This window comes from Lutjanus erythropterus, chromosome 20, assembly GCF_056507025.1.
Source record: "Lutjanus erythropterus isolate fLutEry1 chromosome 20, fLutEry1.hap2, whole genome shotgun sequence".
NCBI classification, from domain to species: domain Eukaryota; kingdom Metazoa; phylum Chordata; class Actinopteri; order Lutjaniformes; family Lutjanidae; genus Lutjanus; species Lutjanus erythropterus.
In genome coordinates, this window is record NC_139336.1 from 29130433 (window position 1) to 29143627 (window position 13195).

Sequence of the window (13195 nt, forward strand, 5' to 3'; positions counted from 1 at the left end):
ACGTGTGGTAGCATGTTCAATCTAATCTCTTGTGGACTCCCCTCATGGACACCTGAGGAAAGGATTTTCCTTTTTTTTTTTTTACTGCCAGTGAAGGTAAACCCCGTGTCGTCTGTTGGACTTTGGTTGGCCTCCTTGTGGCAGTAAATTGCAGCACAAACCTCCCACGCAGTCCACAAGCGATAAGAGCATATCAGCAGTTCTGCCTGTTCATAATTTGATGTTGCCACAACAGTAAAAGAGTCGCAGAGTTATATGCCGACAGAATACGAAGTTAAAAACATTATTACAGGTAGGATTTGTGGAAATAGTAACAGCAGACAAACAGGTAGACAAACTTGTTTCCTCAAAATAGAGGAAAGGACAATGAGCCTTTATCAGATAGTAGGTCGTGATGAGTCATGTGTGGGTGAAAGTAGGACAGAGGGAGACACAGGTATTCAGGTGTGGGATGTAACCATGGAGTTAAGCCACACATCATTACCTCACCTGTGTATTTGTTTAGCGCAGAATATGTATAGAAACCTGTGTGTATGGGCATGTAGGTCTGTGACTTGGCGCAGTTGGAGGATTGAACTGATACCAAGTGAAAACCTCAGGGGCAGAAAAATGAAGCCAACCTATGACTGTAAAAAACATGCAGTTCCTCCAATGGCGTCTTGAGGCTGCCTCTAAAAGCAGTCGATCCCCACAGACCGCCATATTAAAATGCTCAACTTTTCATCAGAAATGAACATGTTTGCAGCCAACTGATGGGTGATGACAGAAATACTCTGTCCATATATATTTTTTTTAATATAGTTTACAGCAGTGATTTTCCAGTTGACACAAGAGCTCAAAATTCAGTTCACAGAGACTAAAATGAACTAGCTCACATATATAGTTCACATTTTTGAATTTGAACTAAGTTCACGGTCCCAAAAATGTACACATTACTCTGCGTGATAAAAGTTTGCTGACACTTCTGCTCATTGCTCATGCTCTCCCTCTCTGCTGCGAGTCTGCATCACACGCTCTCAGGAGTGCACAATGCTCACGTTCAAGTTCAATAGATTAAAACGGTTTGTTCAGTTCACCGTTCACCAAAAACATGAGCGTGTTCATGCACGACACCGGCCTACACGGTTGATACAATTGCTTCCAAATGACTTCTGCAAATAGCATCAGAAATCAGATATGCAGGCAGAAGATGTGAGATAAGAGCTTGTTGTGATACCAGTTAGTCCAGGAGACACTTATTTACCAATGGTCTGCTGGTATTTTATTGTACTGTACAGACAACACTTGACCATGATAGCCCTGTTTTCACTGGCAGAGTTTAAGCTAGCTACCAAACTGTGCACTCATTTTTATAATTTTATTTTCACTTGAAAAGGTTGCTGATATGATACATTTTTTAATGCTCAGATGTTTTTATTGAACTGACTGGATATTAAGTCACAGACATAAATTTTAAAAAGCAGATCATAGCAAAGACCTAAAAGATGGAGGCTGAAGCAATGACTTTATACTGTAGTTTATTGTAGATGTATGTATGTGTGTGTTTGTGCACGTTATAAGAATGTGGGGCTTTTAGATAAAACACGATAAAACAAACAACAAAAAAAAAGAATCATGAACCAGTGAGGGGGATTTCTTGAGAGGTTTAAATATATTTCATATCGTAATACTCACAGCTGCTGAGCTGAGAGCACCATGACTGTGTGTTACATAATTTAGGGGTTTGTTTTGCTGCTATGACGCAACTTCAAATATGGCCCCACAAACCCAGGAGGTTAGTTTATAGACATGTAATTTACTTTTATAAGCCCAGCTTTAGTAGTTGGGAGTCAAAGATGAAGAAAGAAAAGTAACTTTGCCAAAGTTTGCATGGTCCACTTGAGCAACGCTCCACAGCAGAATGATAAAAGATTATATGAGAAAATCTTGACATGGCTCCTCAGTGTGTGTCTTTGCAGTTTGAAAATGTTTATGAAGTTATTCTCTAAATCAGAAGTACAGAACTGGTTAATACGGAAACTGATGTGTTATGATAAACAGCGATTTACTGATAAAGTGGAGGTTGCAAGTATTTGGACAGTGATATGACTTTGATTGTTTTGGCTTTACTCCAGCATTTTGGATCTGAAATTAAACAATGACTGTGAGCTTAAAGGGCAGAATTTCCGTGTTAAGGGTGTTAAAGGTGCTCACATTCATATTCGGTCATCATAGGAGCATTATAAACACCCCTCTTGGGGGATTATGTGAGCTACAATTTCAAAACAGTTTAAATGATGTGTGCATAAATCTCCTCAAATTAAACTGAGACTCAGCACTTTAGCCTCATTGTTATGATTTCATTCCAAATAAAATGTGCTGGTAAGTAACTAATATTTTGTCTTATTTAATTCTCTTAAGACAGCTAGTTGTGTCGTTTCATTAAGATGCTTAATGTAGACCTGAGTGAGACCCTACTTTTGATTGGTTAATACTCAGAACGAAGAGCTAATTTAAATGAAATTATGGAGCGTGGAGAGCACACAAGTCCTTCACTGTGCTTGTCATGTTTGGCATGTTTAATGTGTTTTGATACCATGATTATTTTTTGTATTTCTTAAGAAGACATGGAAGAACGTTGTCATGAAGAACATGGTCTGTTATGTGTATACTCTGTAGCTTAAGTGACCATATGCCCCATATACTGAGTCTGTCAGTCCTCTGCAATGATCATGTGTTAGGATCAAACCCGTGTCCCTTTGTTGCACAACACCCTCCCCTTTCTCATCTTCACCTCAGCCATTTCTATCATGAAAAGTCAAAATATATACAGAGCTACAATAGCAAATACTACATACTGTACATCCTACTACTATTTTTGTGTTGTAGTTTTTGCATAGCATAAAGACATGAAATGGGGGAAACTGCAAATCTAATTCTGTTTAAAGGCAACAAAATCAGTCTGATACATACAAATACCAACAGATAAAAATGGCCGTCACGTGCAGGACTATGGCTGCGGGCAAAATTCCACACTAACATGCTATCTAGTACGCTAAAACATTATATGAGATCTTTTAGTATATCCAGAACCTCAGTATTAAACCAGTAGTATACGAGGTGCACTGCTATTTCTGGGGAAATCGAGCAGTATGCAAGCACTATGTCAACATAAACATCCCACAATGCAATGCAAAAGTATTGACGACAACACCCACATAACAGACAGAGGCCAACAGCGACCAAAGCTGTGTTGGCGTAACATGAATAAAAACGTCAGTTTAAATGTGGGACAGGTTTTACTCTGCTAGGTGTAATTGTTTTTTAAAATGAGCTCATTGCCGGCATGGGTCTCCATGGTTACACCTTTCCAACCGATGAGGAGGCTTACAGGAAGTGACGTGATCTGCGCTGAGCGGTGCGTCCAAAGAGGTACGCACTACTGTTTATTAAACACTTCCTGGAGTGTTCGCTGGTTGCCTGGCAATGGTAAGGTGTCGTTGTCACCTTTTGGTTTTTGTGCAGATTAATGTAAACAAGTGAAGCAGAAAGTGTTAATTAGTGAGCTTTAGAGGTGCTGCCAGGTGGATTTTGTTACCTTTGGACATAGCCTGGCAATGATTTCCTTTTCTTTATGCTAAGCTAATTTAACAGTCTCTTGAATAAATTACATTTTTCTCTGAGTTTTAGCATTGTTAGAAACATTTAGGATGGTATCATTAAAGTATATAACTGTTTTTAGACATTTTAATGCAGAAATGTTACATATTATAGCTTATAAGAGATTTTACTATACAGTACTACCCACACACACGCTGCATGGTTGGTTGATGACTGTCTGACTGTTTCACTGACAGGCGAGGCAGACAGGTAGTAAGGTCTGCAGTGGTTGATCCCTGGCCAGCAGGGTGTGGGTTCACTTCCTCTGCCAGCAGTGTGTCAAAGCTCTGGCACAGGGCTCCACGTCCTTTGGAGGGTGGAGACACTCTGTGTTACTCGTGATGAAGTGCCCCGTCATGGCCGACGAATGAGGGTGGGGTCAAGAGACTTGGAGTGTCATCAATGGATGGACACAGATAGAAAGATATCCAGCGTGTACGAAGGTGCTTGTGTATGTACTTGTGTGCACATGGGTGTGTGCATTCCTTGATGGCTGGGCGATTCTTATGTGTATCCCTCCAGCTGACAGGAGCTTCCTGTTGTAGTAATTGTCTTTTTATAGCCAGACCGAGGCGCCCCTTGGCCCAGGGCAGACAAACAGCCAGCACTTCAAAGTCACCAGCCAGTCAATGAAGACTAAGCTCAATAAATCACAACAGAGAAAAGTGAAAGAGAATAAGAGGCTTTGTGGTGAAATTAGGAATGTTAAAATGTCATCAGTCAATCAGTAGAACACTTAAATCATTTTAAGGTGGCTGCTCAAGACCTTACATAACTTTCACTCCATTTTGTTTCTCTTGAACCACACTTATCTGAATCATGGCCCCTGTAAAAGGAGCCCTGCATTGTTACCGAACAGAATAGTAACGAGATTAGACCTGGCTCGGCTTTGTGTGTGTAATAACTCCACCTCTGTGGCATTCATAACACAGGCCTGGGTCACAGTTAAGAGGGAGAGAGGATAAAATAAAGCAATGGCAGCGCTCTTATCCGAAGCTCCCCTCCCTTCTCCTTTCCTTCCTGCGAAATCAGATCTGAGCCCTGGCCTGTCTCTCCACCCGGCCCCCCGAGAGAGACGGAGGGGTCTGTCTGTCCTCAGCGCTTCCCCTCCAGCCTCACCAACACGGGTGGCGCTGGACCTGTTGCGTAACCGCGGGTCGAAGGCATGGCGTTGTGAGGTCATCGTCCTGTGACCGACATTATGCCTGGCTACTTCTCTCCAGCCCAGTCCTCCCTTCCTGAGTGCATCCTGTGATGTAGTGAAAGTAGGTCTGAGTCTGAGGTTAAGTCATGTTCCTGCCACAGTCGGCGGACATATAGTACAAGGGGTAGAAACAATAATGTTGAGGCTGTTATGATGTCATAATTCAACATGACAACAAGACCACAAAGGTTACTATAACAACATTAGCATTTATTAAAGACTTCTTATTGTATTGGGTTGTAGCTTTTTAAATTTTAACCTTGATACTTCTTCACACCTTTTTAACCATGCTGAAGTTTGTCTTGCCCTCATAATGACTGTGTGGTGAAAAATTTGGTACAGACAAGGTTATTTTGTGCACGCAGCCAAAACATTTGAAATCGGCCCTTTTAAACTCATGATTCCCTTGATGTAGTTAGTATAAAGGTCCAGTGAGAGCAGAAACTTTAAATTGAGGGGTTTAGGCTAAAAGAAAATGGGTCAGAGTACCAAACGACCAAAGCTTTCTTGGGCTGGCCCCGCCCGCCATTTCCTGATTGGCCCATAGCCTTTACATTGCGATGATGTCACAGATTTTTAAAGTCGCTCTTCTCGGATGTAGGAAAGTTTTATAAATGAAGAAAACATCCGTGGATCTAAAATTAATAACAGAAAGAGTCATTTTTGACTTTGTTGGCAGTTTGAGGTGTCCTGTTGACAATTTACAGCTTACAGTACAGATGTCTCTTTTATAATGGTGGTTTATTGGGAAAGTACTTTTTGGGTTGCAGGGGAATTTTTCGCTGCAAGATCAGCGTGCTCTGTAGATATAAAAGGCTCATTTTAGGGTTAATTCTTATTTTTAGGTGATTATAAACTAATGAAAACATCAAATTATATTCAGTTTCTGTCATATTTTGCCAATAAATCTGCCTAAATCTTGCACATTTGACCTCACAAAGCAGCCTGCATGGCCATAAAACTCTCAGTATTGATTCATAATTACTTCTGTCATTTTTTCGTGCGCTCAGCCGAGTGCAACTCCAGGAATGTCTTCGAAGAGAGCCTGCTCAAAGTGTGCACCACCATGCATGTTTGCGCGATGTTGAGACAACACAGACACACAAAAGACACGGCTTTCCTGGAGAGAGATTAGTGAAGCAGTGTGATGCAGCCAGGAAGGGGCAATGATGTCAGGCTTTTTGCCCCGCCTTCAACTGTAGCCATTTGGGGTGAGTATAAACACTGCAGACACATCAGACAATCATTTCAAGCTCATTTCAAGCACAGTGAATCCAATAGCCTGTCCCAGAAAGCACACGTCTCTCTTTTTGCTATCTAGAACTGGACTTCGGTCCTAGACGTGCAAATGTGACGCCTCAACTCACCCTTTGCGATTTAACTTCTCTGATTTTGGGTTGCTGGCTTCAATCTGTGACAATATAAAACTGTGTCTTTGTGCTTATCAATCACAGCATCTGTGAACTCAAACAGGAAATGTTTTTTTAATGACCACATTGCCCTTGTACCGTAACGCTGTGCTAGCTAATTAGCTGCCAATAATTACATGCTTGTGTGTATTCCAGAAATGGACCTTAGCTCTGAGCACAGTTATTAAAGCCTGAGAGGGGCCCAAAGTCACAAAAGTTCTCATTGAGAAGCACCTCAGGTGCTTTTTGTCACTGCGGTCTGCAGCCTTATCTGATCAACTCTGAGATGAAGCTAGCATTCTGTGGTCCACTTTAGCATTTCCTACAGCAAAAACCAAAACATTTTGTGCTGCAGATGGTCACGACATGGAGTGGAGACCAAGTGGCGCACAGAGACCCCGATAAGCATCAAATTGCTCCCGTCAGCGACAAAAACTGTCTCTGTTTCTCACATTTTATGGCTCGGGCCATGGTCCTCGGGAAAAGGGTGCCTTTTGAAAAGCAGCTGAATAAGACACATTATGGAGAGGGCAACAGAGAAACAGCTATCATAGCATTTAGGTAAGGAATGACAAGTGGTGAAACCATTAAAAAAATCTATCTTAATACTCCAGTTTAATGTGTGAGTGGAGCAATTTCATTGCTTTTGCTTGGCTCCTTTCCTTTGCCATATTTTCAGACTCATAAATGAGAGTTTTTACAGGGATCCTAAAAATGAAGTACCTCAGAAAAAGAATTCAGTCATGTGTGAGCAAACAACTGAAATCACTTTAACACAAAACTTAATGAGAGAAGAGAGGCCCCACAGACTCTCCAGTATGGCTGGATAGTGTGGACACTGTAGTATATCACATGCAATATGAGTCTGAGCTTGAATTTAAGCAAGAATTCAAAGGGATAGTTTGGATTATTAAAGCATGGAGGCTAAGCAGTGAACTGCTGTGGACAGGGTCATCAACAAAAGGTAGTTTAGCCACTTAGGAAAGGTCCACCCTAAAAAAAAAAACCAGCATCAGCTTAAATATATGGTAGGTGATCGGATTTTCTAGATGAAAACCAGGGGCATTCAACATTCGGTGATCTATGAAATTATGTATGAAATACAAAAAGGGGGGACAAATCCGGTTTCATGTATTTGATGGCACCTGTTTGATGGTACTGTTAAAAACTATGGTACAGGCTGACTGATAAAATTAGGTATTGGCTAAGAAGCTTTGTAAAAGACATTGTGGCATTGTGGATTCACTTGATACTTGCTTGCTTCTGGCCAAATTTTCCACAGCAGTTTTCTCAAATAAAACTAGTGTGAGCAAGTAATTAGCAGAAGAAGAAGAGTGATAAACGCTGCTATAATGAACCACCCCCTTCCGTTAGCCAAAATAAGCACAGCGCAATTGAGACATCAACCGGCAGGCTTAGCTGACCGCTCCCTTTTGCCACAGAAAATGTTACTTCACTTTGAGGCTTGATTCAAATGCACAATAAAAAAAAGGGAACAATTATGAGGACAGCTCCAGCTGAGGAAAGGCCACCGAAAAATGGGGACTGTCCCCAGAAAACTGGCCACCATTATGCTATATTTAGAAAATACTCACCACTTTTACCTTGCTGTCAGACAGCCTTTTCCAAAGGAAAATGTCTGTTAGACTAGATATATATCGCTCTCACCAAACCAACCAAACTCCATGGACAAAATCAGCAATTTTATGTTGCAGCACACAGGAGTTGCTGGTCAACTGCTGCTCTGATTTGTTAGTTTGTTTCTGTTATTGTTTGACTTTGGTGAACCTGAACTGTCCTTTTAAAACACCAAAGTCACACAATAACACAAACAAACTGAGAGATTGAGGCAGCGGTAAACCAGAAACATACGTGTTCTTTGAGGTAAAATCACTGATTTTGCAAATGGAGTTTGGTTGGTTTGGAGAGCGCGATAATTGGCTTGTATAACAACGGTTTCTCATCAGAAAAGGCTGTCTAACAGCAAAGTACAGCTGTGAAATTATTCTAAATATACTGTAGCATGCAAATGGCTAAAATATGTTTCATTGCGGACCTGTCCACAGCAGTACATTGCCTTGCTTCCATGCTGGCACTCCTCTCCACTTCTCCAAACTTGGGGCGTGCCAGTTGCCATCTACTGTAGGTAATACACTGATTATCGATAAGTATCTCATACATACACTACATCATATAATCCGAACTATTCCCCTAAGCAACATACTGTATATTGCATCTTCACCGTATCATTAATTCTGGACATTTTCCACATTTAGTGAAGATGCACCTTCAGCATTTCCTCGCTGCTCAGTGCTGCTGCTTTTCTGTCCTGTCACTGTTCCTGAGCCAGTGTGTGTACAGTTTAAGATAAAAGGCTGCTCCTATCTGTGGGCAGAGGGTGTGTACAGCAGATCAGCACGCACATTATCGTCAAGTGAATATTTACTGTTTGGCCCGGTGCCCCAGCTTCTCTCTCACGATGGCGTCTGACGTCGGTCCTGTGCCTCCATGCTCACTCAACACGTCCCGGCTGCGGACGGAGCCGCACTTTGATCCCAGCCGAAGTGAAATTTCTACATTCCTGTTGGAGTTTTTCTCTCAGTTGCAGGAACATTACCGGAGCTGGGGTTGTATATTGTCACATGGACAAGCTGATACAGTGACTGCTTTGATACTTCATGAAGCCAAGTGTAATAGTATTGCTGGCAGTGTCCACTGTGACATTATAATTTAGGTAACACCCTCATTACAGCTTAATGGGGCTGTAAGAGTGACATAATACTACAGAGACCCTCAGCTCAATGGAAAACCCCCTCCACAAAGATCTTTCTTTGACCCAGAGTTGTGTTACTATCCTCAACACCTGCTTTTTTCACACTCCGCAGCTTTTTCTCCCCACTGCCATCATCCCCCGATCTCTCCACATTCCTCTTTTCTCTTCTCGAGTTTGCTTTTCTGCTGCCTCTCTATTTTTTTTTCCCATTTTCCTGATTCTTTTCTTTTTCTTTAGTTGTTTTACCATTTTAGTTTCACACTCCTGACCCTTTTAATTGCAATTGTTTGAAGAAAGTGTTTGTCAGGTGGTCTTTGTAAGACTTAAGGGTTCCATCAAGAACCCCTTTTGGAAGAAAGAGTTCTATCAAGGACTGTTGAAATCTTTTGTACCATAATACAAAAGGATTCTCAGTAGAACGTCCTGGGTGGGTTCTAGATGTAACCCTTGGAATATAAAAATGTTCTCAGTGGACATCACCTGGTAAGGTTCTAGAAAGAATCCTTGGAATATAACAGGGGCTCTTGGTAGAGCTCCCTGGATGGGTTCTATATAAAAACCTTGAAATATAAAAGGGTGTGTGGTAGAACCCCTTAGGTGGGTTCCAAACAAAAAACTTATAGTATAAAAGGGTTTGTGGTAGAACCCCAAGTGGGTTCTATATAAAACCTTGGAATGTAAAAGGGTTTTTCTCTCTGTATAGGTTCTAGATGAAACCCTTGGAATATAAAAAAAGTGAAGGTAAAAAGGTTCTCCTATGAGGACACACCAAAGAACACTTTATGATTCTCATTAGCACTTTTATTTTTGTGTACTGTGAAAATTCTCTCCACTGTAAGAAAGAATGAAGGTAAACAGCTGAACATTTCCATGGCGGTACATTATCTACATTATGATCTAAGCCTGACTGCCACAGTGAGTTTCTGTCCGTTTTTGAACACAGTCGTCATTTACAGCAGCCATAACAGCACAACAACACCAAAGATGATGAAGATGAAGACAATAATAGTGGTAGGAGTAATGGAATACTACTCTCAGGTCTGCAGCGACTGCTTACGCACATATGAGAGTGAGTCACAGGGAGGGGAGGGTCCTCCCTCCCTCTCTAACTTTGTGGTGAGGTATTAACATGGAGCGGAGAAAAAAAAACTGGTTTGACAGACAGTTACACAATCTGGATTCTTTGTTATGGAACGCAGGCGAAGTCGCGCTGGACGTGTTGATGAGGGGTATGCGTGCACATGGCTGCACTGTGTGTATATGAAGAAAAATTAAACCAGCAGGAGATGAAGAGGAAGTTGACAGAAGAAAAAAGGAAAATCAATATGGTATTTGGAAGAGATGATGTTTTAATCTAATCCATCCTCCGTTAAATGAGCCTGTGGTGTAATTTACATTAAAGGATAATTGCAGTTTATTACAACTTGAGACTTATTTTCATAGTTTTCTATTGGTTGTTATAACACTGCAGTCACCGACTGCAGCGCAAGGTAATTGTGAATGGCCCTGGTGCAAATATTTTTTCTTGAGAGAAATAAGCGGAAAACTTTAGCCCTACTATTCTTGGTTCTCCTGAAAATAGGAGCTCTCGTGCTGCTCATTTCTATTTTTACGAGTCTGGTCTTCCGTTTGTCTCTATGCTCGGCCATGCTGGCCTCCAACAGGTAAAAACTACATAGAGACAATCTGTTTCAAAAATGTACAAAATAAATACCTCATTATACCTGAAGCAACACAATTCATTTCACATTAACATGAATAAATGTTTATCTATGGTTCTGTACCAGTTAGCCAATGCTAATATAAGCAACTGCATTATCACTTGTGCACACAGTGAAGCCGATCATCAATACTACTTTAAACCTCCTCAGACAATGGCTGCCACACAAAAGCGTGCAAAAAAAGGGTAGAGTAGCAGGCAAACAACCCCGCTCCACCTACCTACGTGACGCGTTGTGTCCGTGCCGCATGGATTTCAGCCATTAGAGGATCAGACAGGTTGTGGACAAGCTAACAGTTAAGACAGGTTCTCTAACCCACTTTATTTGGAGGTGAGAACAAGTGAGCACAGTCCAAATGTTGGTAATAAGCCCTCATTAAACAGGAAAACCGTGTGCACACACAGCTAAGCAAATTACTGTATCATAAGCAGGCCTATTGTTAGTACAGTAGGTCCCTTGAAGCAGGACGCTGGCCTGGAAACTGTGTTTGATGTCAATAATAGACAGTTTGCCTGGGCGTTCATTAAAAACAATAATGCAAAACTATTGTTTGTTGTCAATTTAACCGTTTAGTCATGCTATTTGCATTGTAAGCAGTAGCTTCGGTCGTTCCAACACTTTTGTGCAAACTAAATAACTATTTGATGGATTGCCAGGATATTTTGTACAGACATTCATGGCCCCTGAGGATGACCTGCAATCACTTTGGTGATCACCTGCCTTTCCATCTAGTCAGATCATCAATTAGAGATGTGCACCTGAAATACTTGGAGATCAGAAGTTGCACATTTCAACTGTGAAACTGTGACCTTTTTTTCTGGAACATATTGTAAGTAATACATTTTAGCATGCTAACTGGTAAACTAAGACAGAGCAAACATCAGCATATTAGCATTGCCATTGAGCATGTTAGCATGCTGATGTTAGCCTTTAGTCTACAAAAAGCCCCACAGAGCTGTTAGCATGGCTGTCGACTCTTGTTTCTTGTCAGAGATGCTGTGTGTTCCCACATCTCAGCAAATAATTTGGTGAGTTCAATTTAATTACAGTATTTCAAACTGGAGTTGCTATGAAAATAAGACAAGTAGACAACAGAAAAAAAGTTGTAACTAGAAGAGTGCACTCAGTAGACCTTCTGTGATGCCGCCGCAACTGCCAGATGTAACCGCAGACATGTGCAAAGTCGAGAATATTTTTTAAACTAAGTTTTCTTATATCTTCCCTCTTACTGAAAATATCTTCCTGAATAAAAATTATTACAATTATAGTCCGTGTTCACAGTCCTCACGGGGCAGTCTTGAGCCCAGAGGAGAAACAGAGGTGAGTTGTTCCAAAAATAGCTTCATGTCCTCCCTGCGGTGGTTCCCAGCTCTGTGACAGAGGACAGAAACTAAACTGCAGTCTTCTCAGGTTTACAATACTCTGCTCCTCCATTCATATGTCAATTTCAGACACACACAAGCACATGCAGAATGAGGAAGTGAGGACACACATAGCTCCTGGGCATGCATGATCACAGTAACACAACCATTTATTCCTCATGACGTGCACAACAGGTACACACACTGCTGATTGTTCTCCTCTTCACGTCACCCTGCGCTCTGTGGAGTCGTCTCGTGCACTTGTTTGCTCTTTGCAGGAAGGAGCCCCTTACTTATTTAACAAGAAAACACAAATACAAGGCCAGATGAATAAGCCCTTCATTGTGAACATGGCGTGCTTTAAATAGCGAGGTGACTTTTTCTTGCTGTACGTGAACGTGGTGACACTGGTGCTGAAGCTCCAAGACAAACAAAAAGTTGTATTTTTCCCTCAGCGTTCAGAGAGGAGTTGTGTATGAGTGTGTGTGTGTGCGCATATGCTTATATGGTGTTTGCATGCCCACGTCTTACTGGCTTTTTGTCAAGTTCCATAACATGTCGACATCTCACCACAGCAAAGTACCCCCGCATCACATTTTCCCTGGTACAGATGCAGCTAGCTCACGTCTGCCATATATGTGAGCGGGCATACATACTGAACTGTAGCTTGGCATTGTGGGGTAGTGGAATAAGTCCACACACTGCCTCTCTCTCTCACACTCCGTCAACAAGCTGGAGAGCGTCCACTCTGGCTGTAAAGTCTTTAAACCGACGCAGGGCAACGAGGTCACACAGTTAGAAACACGACCGCTGCGTGAGTCACACTGTTCTCTTAAAAAGTCCAGTGGCTTGGGGTATTGTTGGAAAAGCTCACTGTGAGAAAAAAAAAGACTCAGCTATGTTTCAAGGTAATTATCTAAATTATTTCTGATCTGTCAACTGAATTTGTCGAAACAGTGGGTTCATCCAACAAAACTGGCACTTCCTCGGGTTCCAATTTGGCATGTTCACGCAGGCAAACTGGCAACTTTGCAGCAAATTATGGTTTAAACACTGCAGCTTGTGGAGGCAATGACCAACAAAACATG